The 10000-nt window shown below is 40.4% G+C and overlaps 1 protein-coding gene across 1 annotated transcript in view; it reads right to left on the reverse strand.

Annotated features, from left to right (window-relative positions):
• LOC106874359 (extracellular matrix protein 3) overlaps nucleotides 1–10000 on the reverse strand; it is a 552330-nt gene that overhangs the window by 119176 nt on the left and 423154 nt on the right. The window lies entirely within an intron of this gene.

The following is a 10000-nucleotide window of genomic DNA, read 5'->3' on the forward strand; positions in this document are numbered from 1 at the left end:
TGTAATTGCTCATACATATATTTACACACACACACCTACACTTGTACCTACATATATGTATAATGTACTCACACACATATATATCATGATGGTTCCCTTATCACAAAGACACTTAAAAAAAGCCTATACATTAATGCTGCTGCTACTGCTGCTACTGCTGTCACTACTACTACTGCTGCTGCTGCTGATGATGATGATGATCATTGTGTTGGTGGTGGTGAAAAAAAGATGACTAAAAATATTAAATTTCATGACTTCAAATAAAATCAAGGTGGGTTTAATGAGAATAAATATATAGTAGATAGAAAAGATGTAAAGACAAGAAAGGTATTTTATTTCAATTTTTTTTTTTAATCTTTCTGACACTTCTTTCAAACTAGTGTCAACAAGATAATTCAACCTATTCAGTCTAAACAAGGAATAATTTTATGAAAAAAAGCTATCTTGTGGTGGTTGTTTTTTGTTTAGCTCAATGTTCAGTCTCTGAGTAACCCTTTAGCATTCAGATTATTCTGTCAAGTTTATTTACTAACATCATTTTGAATTAATCATGCGTTATCTTGTAGCTTTGAGATTTCAATGATGTGATTATATAACTTTAGAATGGCATTGTTGGTTAGCTATGAGAGGCTGGATCTGGCTAGTTTGAGCATAAAGCAAGTAGAATATTTGGACACATATATTAAATGTATAGTATATGTAAGAAGCTTGCTTCCCAACTACATGGTCCTGGGTTCAGTCCCACTACATGGCACCTCCAAGGCAAATGTCTTTCATATTTTTATCTCTTATTATTTATCTTTTTTTTGTTTCAGTCTTTCAACAGTGGCTATGCTGGAGTACCACATTCTAAGGTTTTAAATGAAGAAATTGACCCCCAGTATTAATGCTTCGTTGTCTTTTTTTTTCTTTGTTGCAAAGCCTGGTGTTTATTCTATTGGTCTCTTTTGTTGAGTTGCTAAGTTACAGGGATGTAAACAAACCAGCACTGGTTGTCAAGTTGTGTGAAACACAACATCCAATAGTCTGGTTGATAAAGTGATACAGTGATATCTATATATAACTGGCACCCCATCGGTTTCAATGACAAGTGCTTCAGTTGATCTGATCAATAGCACAGCCTACTTGTAAAATTAATGTACAGGTGGGTGCGCACTCCACAAATATGCGTACCCTTAATGTAGTACTCAAGGAGATTCAACGTGACACAGAATGTGACAAGGCTAGCCCTTTTAATTACAGGTGTGACTCATTTTTGCCAGCTGAGTGGACTGAAGCAACATGAAATAAAGCATCTTGCTCAAAGATACAACATACTGCTGTGTGAGGTAAGTAGCTTATTTACCAACCACATGGTTTCAGTTTCATTCCCACTACGTGGCATCTTGGGCAAGCGTCTTCTACTATAGCCTCAGACCGACCAAAGCCTTGTGAGTGGATTTGGCAGATGGAAACTGAAAGAAGCCTGTCGTATATATATATATATATATATGTATGTATGTGTGTGTATATGTTTGTGTGTCTGTGTTTGTCCCCCCAACATCGCTTGACAACTGATGTTTACCCCCCGTAACTTAGCGGTTCGGCAAAAAGAGACTGATAGAATAAGTACTAGGCTTACAAAGAATAAGTCCTGGGGTCAATTTACTGGACTAAAGGCGGTGCCCCAGCATGGCAGCACTCAAATGACAGAAACAAGTAAAAGAGAGAAAAAAGAGAGATACAATCATAAGCTGAATACCATAATCACTTGGCCTTCACATTTGTCTTCACATAGATACATACATATATATGTATACATGCAATGATATGAGAGGTATTGGCAGGTAAGGCTATGAAACACTTGCCTGCCCAAGATGGCAGGTAATGCTACGCAAGTGCTATGGGAGGACCGTAGTTGGACTCTTGGTTCAATAATAATATGGGTGACAGGTCTAATGCAGGGCTTGTGTGAGCATGTGTATGTGAAATAAAATAAGACAACAAAGCCAAGGCTGTGTGGAATTTATGGGACATTTATAAAGAGAAAGGTCATCTTACAGCTGTTTCTGGGATATTAGGGATATCCCTTCATCAGAGCTGATATGAGAGGTTAACTATTCACTTGTAATAACAAAATATCAACTCCTATTGGAATCTGCATACCATGGACAAGAAGCATTTCTACCCATTCTACATAGCACTTTCCTTGGGTAATGGAACTGCAACATCCTACATATATTTTTACTTTTATTTTTATTCTCTCATTTCCCTTTATACTTCCTATATCCATCCCTTTCCAGAATAACCCCTTATATTGAACTCTACTATTTCCCTCTATTTAACTCATTCACCAGTCCCCAGTCAAGTCGTCCAACCCATGCTAGCATGGAAAGCGGACATTAAATGATGATGATGATGATGATGATGATGATATCGTCTCTGATGAAGGGATATTCCTAATATCCCAGAAACAGCTGTAAGACGACCTTTCCTTTTATAAATGTCCTATAAATTCCACACAGCCTTGGCTTTGTTGTCTCATCATCATCATCATCATCATCGTTTAACGTCCGCTTTCCATGCTAGCATGGGTTGGACGATTTGACTGAGGACTGGTGAAACCGGATGGCAACACCAGGCTCCAGTCTGATTTGGCAGAGTTTCTACAGCTGGATGCCCTTCCTAACGCCAACCACTCAGAGAGTGTAGTGGGTGCTTTTACGTGTCACCCGCACGAAAACGGCCACGCTCGAAATGGTGTCTTTTATGTGCCACCCGCACAAGCCAGTCCAGGGGCACTGGCAACGATCTCGCTCGAAAATCCTACAGGAGCCAGTCAGGCGGTACTGGCAACGGCCACGCTCAAAATGGTGCATCTCATGTGCCACCCGCACAAGAACCAGTCCAGGGGCACTGGCAACGATCTTACTTGGCTTGCCGGGTCTTCTCACGCACAGCCCATTTCCAAAGGTCTCGGTCCGTAGTCATCGCCTCGGTGAGGCCCAATGTACGAAGGTCTTGCCTCACCACCTCAGCCCAGGTCTTCCTGGGCCTACCTCTTCCACGGGTTCCCTCAACTGTTAGGGTGTGGCACTTTTTCACGCAGCTATCCTCCTCCATTCTCACCACATGTCCATACCAGCGCAATCGTCTCTCTTGCACGCCACAACTGATGCTTCTAATGTTCAGCTTTTCTCTCAAGATACTTACACTCTGACGGGTATTCACATTGACATTACACATCCAACGGAGCATACTGGCTTCATTCCTTGCGAGCTTACGTATGTCCTCAGCAGTTACAGCCCATGTTTCACTGCCATGTAGCATGGTTGTTCGTACGCATGCGTCATACAGTCTGCCTTTTACTCTGAGTGAGAGTCCCTTTGTCGCCAGCAGGGGTAAGAGCTCTCTAAACTTTGCCCAGGCTATTCTTATTCTAGCAGCTACACTTTCAGCGCACCCACCCCCACTACTAACTTGGTCGCCCAGATAGCGGAAGCTATCGACTACCTCTAGTTTTTCACCCTGGAATGAGATAGAAGTTGTTTCCTGTTTGTTTGCAGTCTTTATTGCACCTGAACATCTGCCACAAACAAAAACTAACTTGCTAGTTAACCTGCCTTTGATGTTGCTGCACCTCTTATGTGTCCATAGCTTGCACCGGGTACATCTTATAGAGTTACTACCTACTCCTTTTCTACATACTGAGCAGGGCCATCTACCTGAAGGGGTTTGTGTTTTATCTACCTTCCTACTTATTAGGATTTTGGTTTTAGCTAGGTTGACTCTAAGGCCCTTCAGTTCTAGACCTTGCTTCCACACCTGAAACTTCTCCTCTAGTTCTGATAGTGACTCCGCAATTAGGGCAAGGTCATCAGCATAGAGGAGCTCCCAGGGGCAACCTGTCTTGAACTCCTCTGTGATTGCCTGGAGGACTATGGTAAATAATAGGGGGCTGAGGACGGAACCTTGGTGGACCCCTACCTCTACCCGGAATTCATTGCTGTACTCATTTCCAACCCTCACCTTACTGGCCGCATCTCTGTACATGGCTCGCACAGCTCTCACTAGCCATTCTTCTATCCCAAGTTTCCTCATTGACCACCAGATAAGGGATCGGGGGACCCTGTCAAAGGCTTTCTCCATGTCAACGAAAGCCAGGTACAGAGGTTTATCCTTGGCTAGGTATTTCTCTTGCAACTGTCTCACTAGAAATAAGGCATCAGTAGTGCTTTTACCTGGCACGAACCCAAACTGCATCTCATCTAAATTGATTCGCTCCCTAATTAGTTGGGCTATGACCCTCTCTGTAACTTTCATAACCTGATCTAACAGCTTGATGCCTCTGTAATTATTTGTATCTAAAGCGTCCCCTTTACCTTTGTAGCAGTTGACTATGATGCTGCTACACCAGTCATAGGGTATGACTCCTTCGTGTATCACCTGGTTCGTAATACGGGTGACTAGGCTATAGCCAACACTGCCAGATATTTTGAGCATCTCTGCAGTGATTCCTGATGGGCCGGGGGCTTTCCCGGTCTTCATACTCTTAATTGCTTTATCTACCCTGGTACTATCAACTCGGATAGCTGGTCCCTCTATTGGGTCGACATAAGGCAGGCTCTCTTTCTCCCATTCATTCTCTTTATTAAGCAATCTATCGTAGTGGCATCTCCAGACCTCTTTCTTTGCATCCTCATTTAATGCAAGCGTACCATCATCCATGCGAACACATTTCTCTCCTACAACATCACTATTCTCTCTCCTACACTGTCTTGCAACCCGAAATACCTCGAGTCTTTGGTCCTCACGGCGCAGAACATTGGCAAATCTTTCCTTATCTGCTTCCCCTCTGGCTAAATAAACCTGTCGCCTAGCCTCCCTTCTGGCACATTGGTACAATTCCCTGCTACCACCGTTCTTCCAGTCCTTCCAAGCTTGTTTCTTTTGTCTAATAGCCCTGTCTACCTCCTTATTCCACCACCACGTTACTCTGGGTTGGGAGGGGACCTTACACCACCCACAAATCTGGTCGGTGGCTTTCAACAGGTTGTCCCGCAGAAATCTCCAATTGTCTTCCACGTTGTATGATGCTATATCCCCTTCTATTTCGTTAAATGCTTCAAGTAACTTGTCTCTAAGTCTCTGTCCGTTTGCAGGGTCTTTAAGCTTCCACACCCTTCTTCTCCAAGCCTGTCTAATTCTAGGCACCCATTTTGCCTTGATCCCAAAGTCGCTAACTACTAATCTATGTTGTGGGGTACATTCTTCGCCAGGGTAGGTTTTGGCATTTATAAGCCGCCCTCTTTCCCTATTTCTGGCGAGGATGTAGTCGATTTGGCTAGAGTGTCTGCCGGAGCGGTAGGTGACTAGGTGACTGGCAGGTTTCCTGAAGTTGGTATTGCAGACCATAAGATTGGTTGCATCACAGAACTCCAGCAGTCTGGTTCCCTCCTCGTTGCGGGAACCGAAGCCATAGCCTCCATGTATGCCATGGAAGCCCCCAGCACGACGTCCGACATGACCGTTGAAGTCTCCAGCCACAAAGAGAAGGTCCCTGTCACTCGTCGACGAGGTAGTTTGCAAGAGGGTGTCATAGAATTGGTCTTTCAGACCATCTGGTAGCCCAGGTTGAGGTGCATAGGCTGAGATGACAGTAGCTAATCTATGATGAAGCACTAGTCTGATCTTAAGTACTCTGTCACTTACTCTAACGACCTCGATTACCTTATCCACCCATTTCTCCGCTAGAAGTATTCCTACGCCCCCGACCCCGTCAGTGTTCCCTGCCCAGAAAATCTTGTACCTGTGTTCTTTGCCTGTGAGGAACCTTGCAGAACCTCCTCTCCATCTTACTTCCTGGATGCAGCACATATCTACGCATCTCCGTTCAAGCATCTCAACAATTTCACCAGATCTACCTTTCAGCGTGCCGACGTTGAGAGTGCCAATCCTAACAGTATGGGTGTTGGGGGTGTGGGCCTGTAGCCTGGGAAGAGGAATTTAATATATATATGTACATATATATAGATATATATACATACATATACATTTATATATATACTTAATGGGCTGGCAGACAGTTTCTGTTTTCCAAATTCACTCACAAGGCATTGGTCTGCCTGGGGGTGCAGCAGAGGAGACTTGCCCAAAGTGCCACACAGTGGGACTGAACCCAAAACCATATGGCTGCAAAGCAAGCTCCTTAACCACTCACTCATGCCTGCACCTATACCATTAATAAGGAATTGTGCTGCAAAGCATTCTTTAATGACTAACTGAATAATCATCCTTGGAAGTAGATCAAGGAAAGGCGTTTGGGCTGTTGAGGGTGAAGTTGAGAGAATGGTGGCAGAAGGTTGTGAGGGGTTTGTGTGTGGTGGGGGAACTTAAACAAATGGTTTCAGTAGGCAATAGTTAGGGTGGACATGTGGGTAGGATTAGTTCAAGAACTGGTTTTAATATCAGAGCTCATTGAAGATTAGATTAATGAGAGTTAACATACTGACCCCCATCCTAACCATCATTACCATATCCAAAACGAATGTATGTGTGTGTGTGTGTGTGTGTGTGTGTGTGAGTAAGGGCAGCAAACATGTGAGTGGTGTATTGTTGTGTATGTGGTTGCAAGTATGTGTTGGTGCAAAGTGTGAAAACTAGAAAAAGAAAGAAAGTTGAAGAAATAAAATGGGAGTAAAATAATAAAAACAATTAATAGGGATGATGTCAAGTGTGAGGGTAAATACTATTTCAATCTTCTTGTTTCCTTCTTCTTTCCAAAGTTATTTTGGAATAGCTTCATTAAAACATTACAGTTGATAGATTGAGTTCACTCAATTTGCAAACTCTCCACCCCTACCCCTGTACTACTGCAAGCTTTATTGCTCAATCAATTATTTCCTGTCACTTACTTGACCTCATAAAATTTGAAACTGTTATGGAATGCTTCTGATTGGGATCATCTTATTTAAACAGCAACTGGCTTGACTTGTCCAGTTTATAGGTTACTCAAGAAAGGAATTTCTTTTTCTTAATTTGTTTCCTGAATTCTTTCTTTTTTTCTTTGTTACTTAAAGCTTCATAATAATAATTTAAACAATCGCATTTCAGCGTCATTGCCATCATCATTGTCATTGTCATTATACTTTTATTCTTTCACATGTTTCAGTCATTTGACTGTAGCCATGCTGGAGCACCACCTTAAAGGGTATTAGTTGAGGAAATCTACCCTGGGACTTATTCTTTGTAACCCTAGTACTTATTCTATCAGTCTCTTTTGCTGAACTGCTAAGTTACAGGAACGTAAACACACTGACATCATTTGTCAAGCGATGGTGGGGGGGGGGGGGACAAACAAAGACACACACACATAAATATACACACACACACACATACAAACACACACATATATGATGAACTTCTTTCAGTTTCCATCTATCAATGCCACTCACAAGGCTTTGGTTGGCTTGAGGCTACAGTAGAATACACTTTGCCTTAGGTGCCATGCAGTAGGACTGAACCAGGAACCATGTGGTTGGGAGGCAAGCTTCTTAATCATTTTACATTCACTTTCCATGCTGGTATGAGTTGGACACACCATCAAAGTCCAAGTCATTTCTTACTGGGAGCTGGTTTTCCTGTAGACTTATGCGCATACATGATTCATTATGCATGGTTTCTATGGCTGGATGTTCTTCCTTTCATCTACTTCTTTACAGAGTGTATTGGATGCAGTTTCTTATGACACTAGCATTAGAGATGCAGACTAGTTCTCAGCAGGAAAAGTTGAAAAGAAACTTCACAACGCAACACTTTTTTTTACTCATTTGCGAATCAAGTAACATGCATGCTTGGTGCATTGTGGAATAAAATGAATATTACTGCAAGTCTATTTTAAGACACAGATGAAGATAATTCCTCTTACACCATAGAGAAAGCTATGAATACTAAATAAGATATCACAATTTGGAGATTGAATAAGATATTACTGCGATTGTGTTGGCTCTTTATCTTTTATCTTTTACTTGTTTCAGACTGTGGCCATGCTGAGGCACGATGTTGAAGAATTTTTTGTCAAATGAACCAACCCCAGGACTTATTTTATTCTTTAAGCCTGGTACTTATTCTATCAGTCTCTTTGCTAAATTGCTAAGTTACCGGGACATTAAACACACCAACACTGTTTGTCAAGTGGTGGTAGGAACAAACACTGACACAAAAAACACACATGGATATATATATATATATACATACATACATACATACATACATATATATATATATATATATATATATATATATATAAATGGGATTCTTTCAGTTTCTGTCTACCACATCTACTCACAAAGCTTTGGTCAGTCTTGAAGGTGTCATACAGTGGGACTGAACCCAGAACCCTGTAGTTGGGAAGCAAGCTTCTTATCACACAGTAACGCCTGTGCCAATTAAAGTTTTTTCACTGTATTTATTTGTAAAAAGTACTATCTTAACCAAGTACATCAATATCAATAATCTGAATGCACTGTTTCACTTCCTAGTTGTAATTATTTCACTTCATTGATATTGGTAAAACATTTAAGAGAAAACTGGCTACCACACAAACCCATATATTTTCATCTCCCCTTCTGAACTGAGGCCGTGCAACATTTTTGAACTTAAAGATTTACCAACCCATGAGAATTTGGAAAAAATGTACAGAAAGAGAGACCAGTGAAACGAATTGAAAATTCACTTAATTAGACTAGGCAAACTTTTCAAGTGCAACCAACCTAATGATTTATTTCTTGGCTCATTAGAAGATTACTTTTATTCAACCCTGCTTCCCAATGATGAATCTACTGATGGAATGATATGATAAATCAGAAACTAACTGGATTTGATTCACATTGATTCTTCAATTTCAATACATAACAACACTTTCCTTATTAATTTAGCAATGTAGTTAATTAAAGGAATATGATGGGTGACTGATCAACTGGAACTAACCTCGCTTGCTTCCTCTACTTAGATATATTGCAATACTGTCCTTAGCAATGTAACCATGTCATTAGTTAGTTGGATTAATCAATGAATGGAGAAAACATGTTTTACATAGGGGAGCTAGCTATTATTTCAGTTTCAGATCTTTGTTATTTCATCTGACGGTAATCTCTCTTCCATTCACCCTTGCGCCCCACAACCACACACTTTGAATGAAACAGATGAAAGTAAGAGTCAATTGTTTCAATAAGACGCTGTATCAGAACTGTAAGCACAACACAAGAATCATAAGATGGTGGCTCAAATGACAAAGAATTTGAACAGTAGGATAATGATTCTGAAGTCAACGACATCAAAGGTTAAGGTCATTGTTAATCAGTGGGATCTTCTACTTGAAACAAATTATATGAAACTGAGGCTAAATTAGGCCTAAAAGATGTCAGAGATAACAGTAATTGGAGCCATAAGATGATGAATCAAGAATGAAACTTTTGAACAGTGGATTGTGGTTCTAAAGTATAACTCAATGACAAGAGTTAATTAAGACTATATAATTAATAAATTAACGGTTTCTCAGAATGATATTATTTTTTTCTGCAGCTGTATTATCCTGTCAGCCTTATAAAGGTGAACTTATTCATATTAATGATTTACTACGTCAGTCAAAAGAGTGCAAAAGCTGTAGAGTTTCTAATGAATTTGTAATTTAGCACTTAATTGTCTAATTAACTACTCCAGTCCCTTAGTATTGTTTTACTTGACCATAATGTACAGAACCAGAACAGACTAAAATGAAAATAATCAACAAACAAAAAATTTTCTTTCTTTTTATGATTTACTGCTACAAGGAGAACAAAAGAAATTCTAACAAAACATATGAAATTGAAATACTTGTTTTCTCTGTAATAAAAACATTATATTACAAAATATTGTGTCCAAAACAGATCTACTTGGCAGAGAAACTCATTTTGTAAACAGATTTTTAAGATTAAACATCAGGTTTTCTTTCTTTCTCTTTTTATTTCAAACAGCAATCTAA

This window comes from Octopus bimaculoides, chromosome 2, assembly GCF_046866305.1.
Source record: "Octopus bimaculoides isolate indiv1 chromosome 2, ASM4686630v1, whole genome shotgun sequence".
NCBI lineage: Eukaryota > Metazoa > Mollusca > Cephalopoda > Octopoda > Octopodidae > Octopus > Octopus bimaculoides.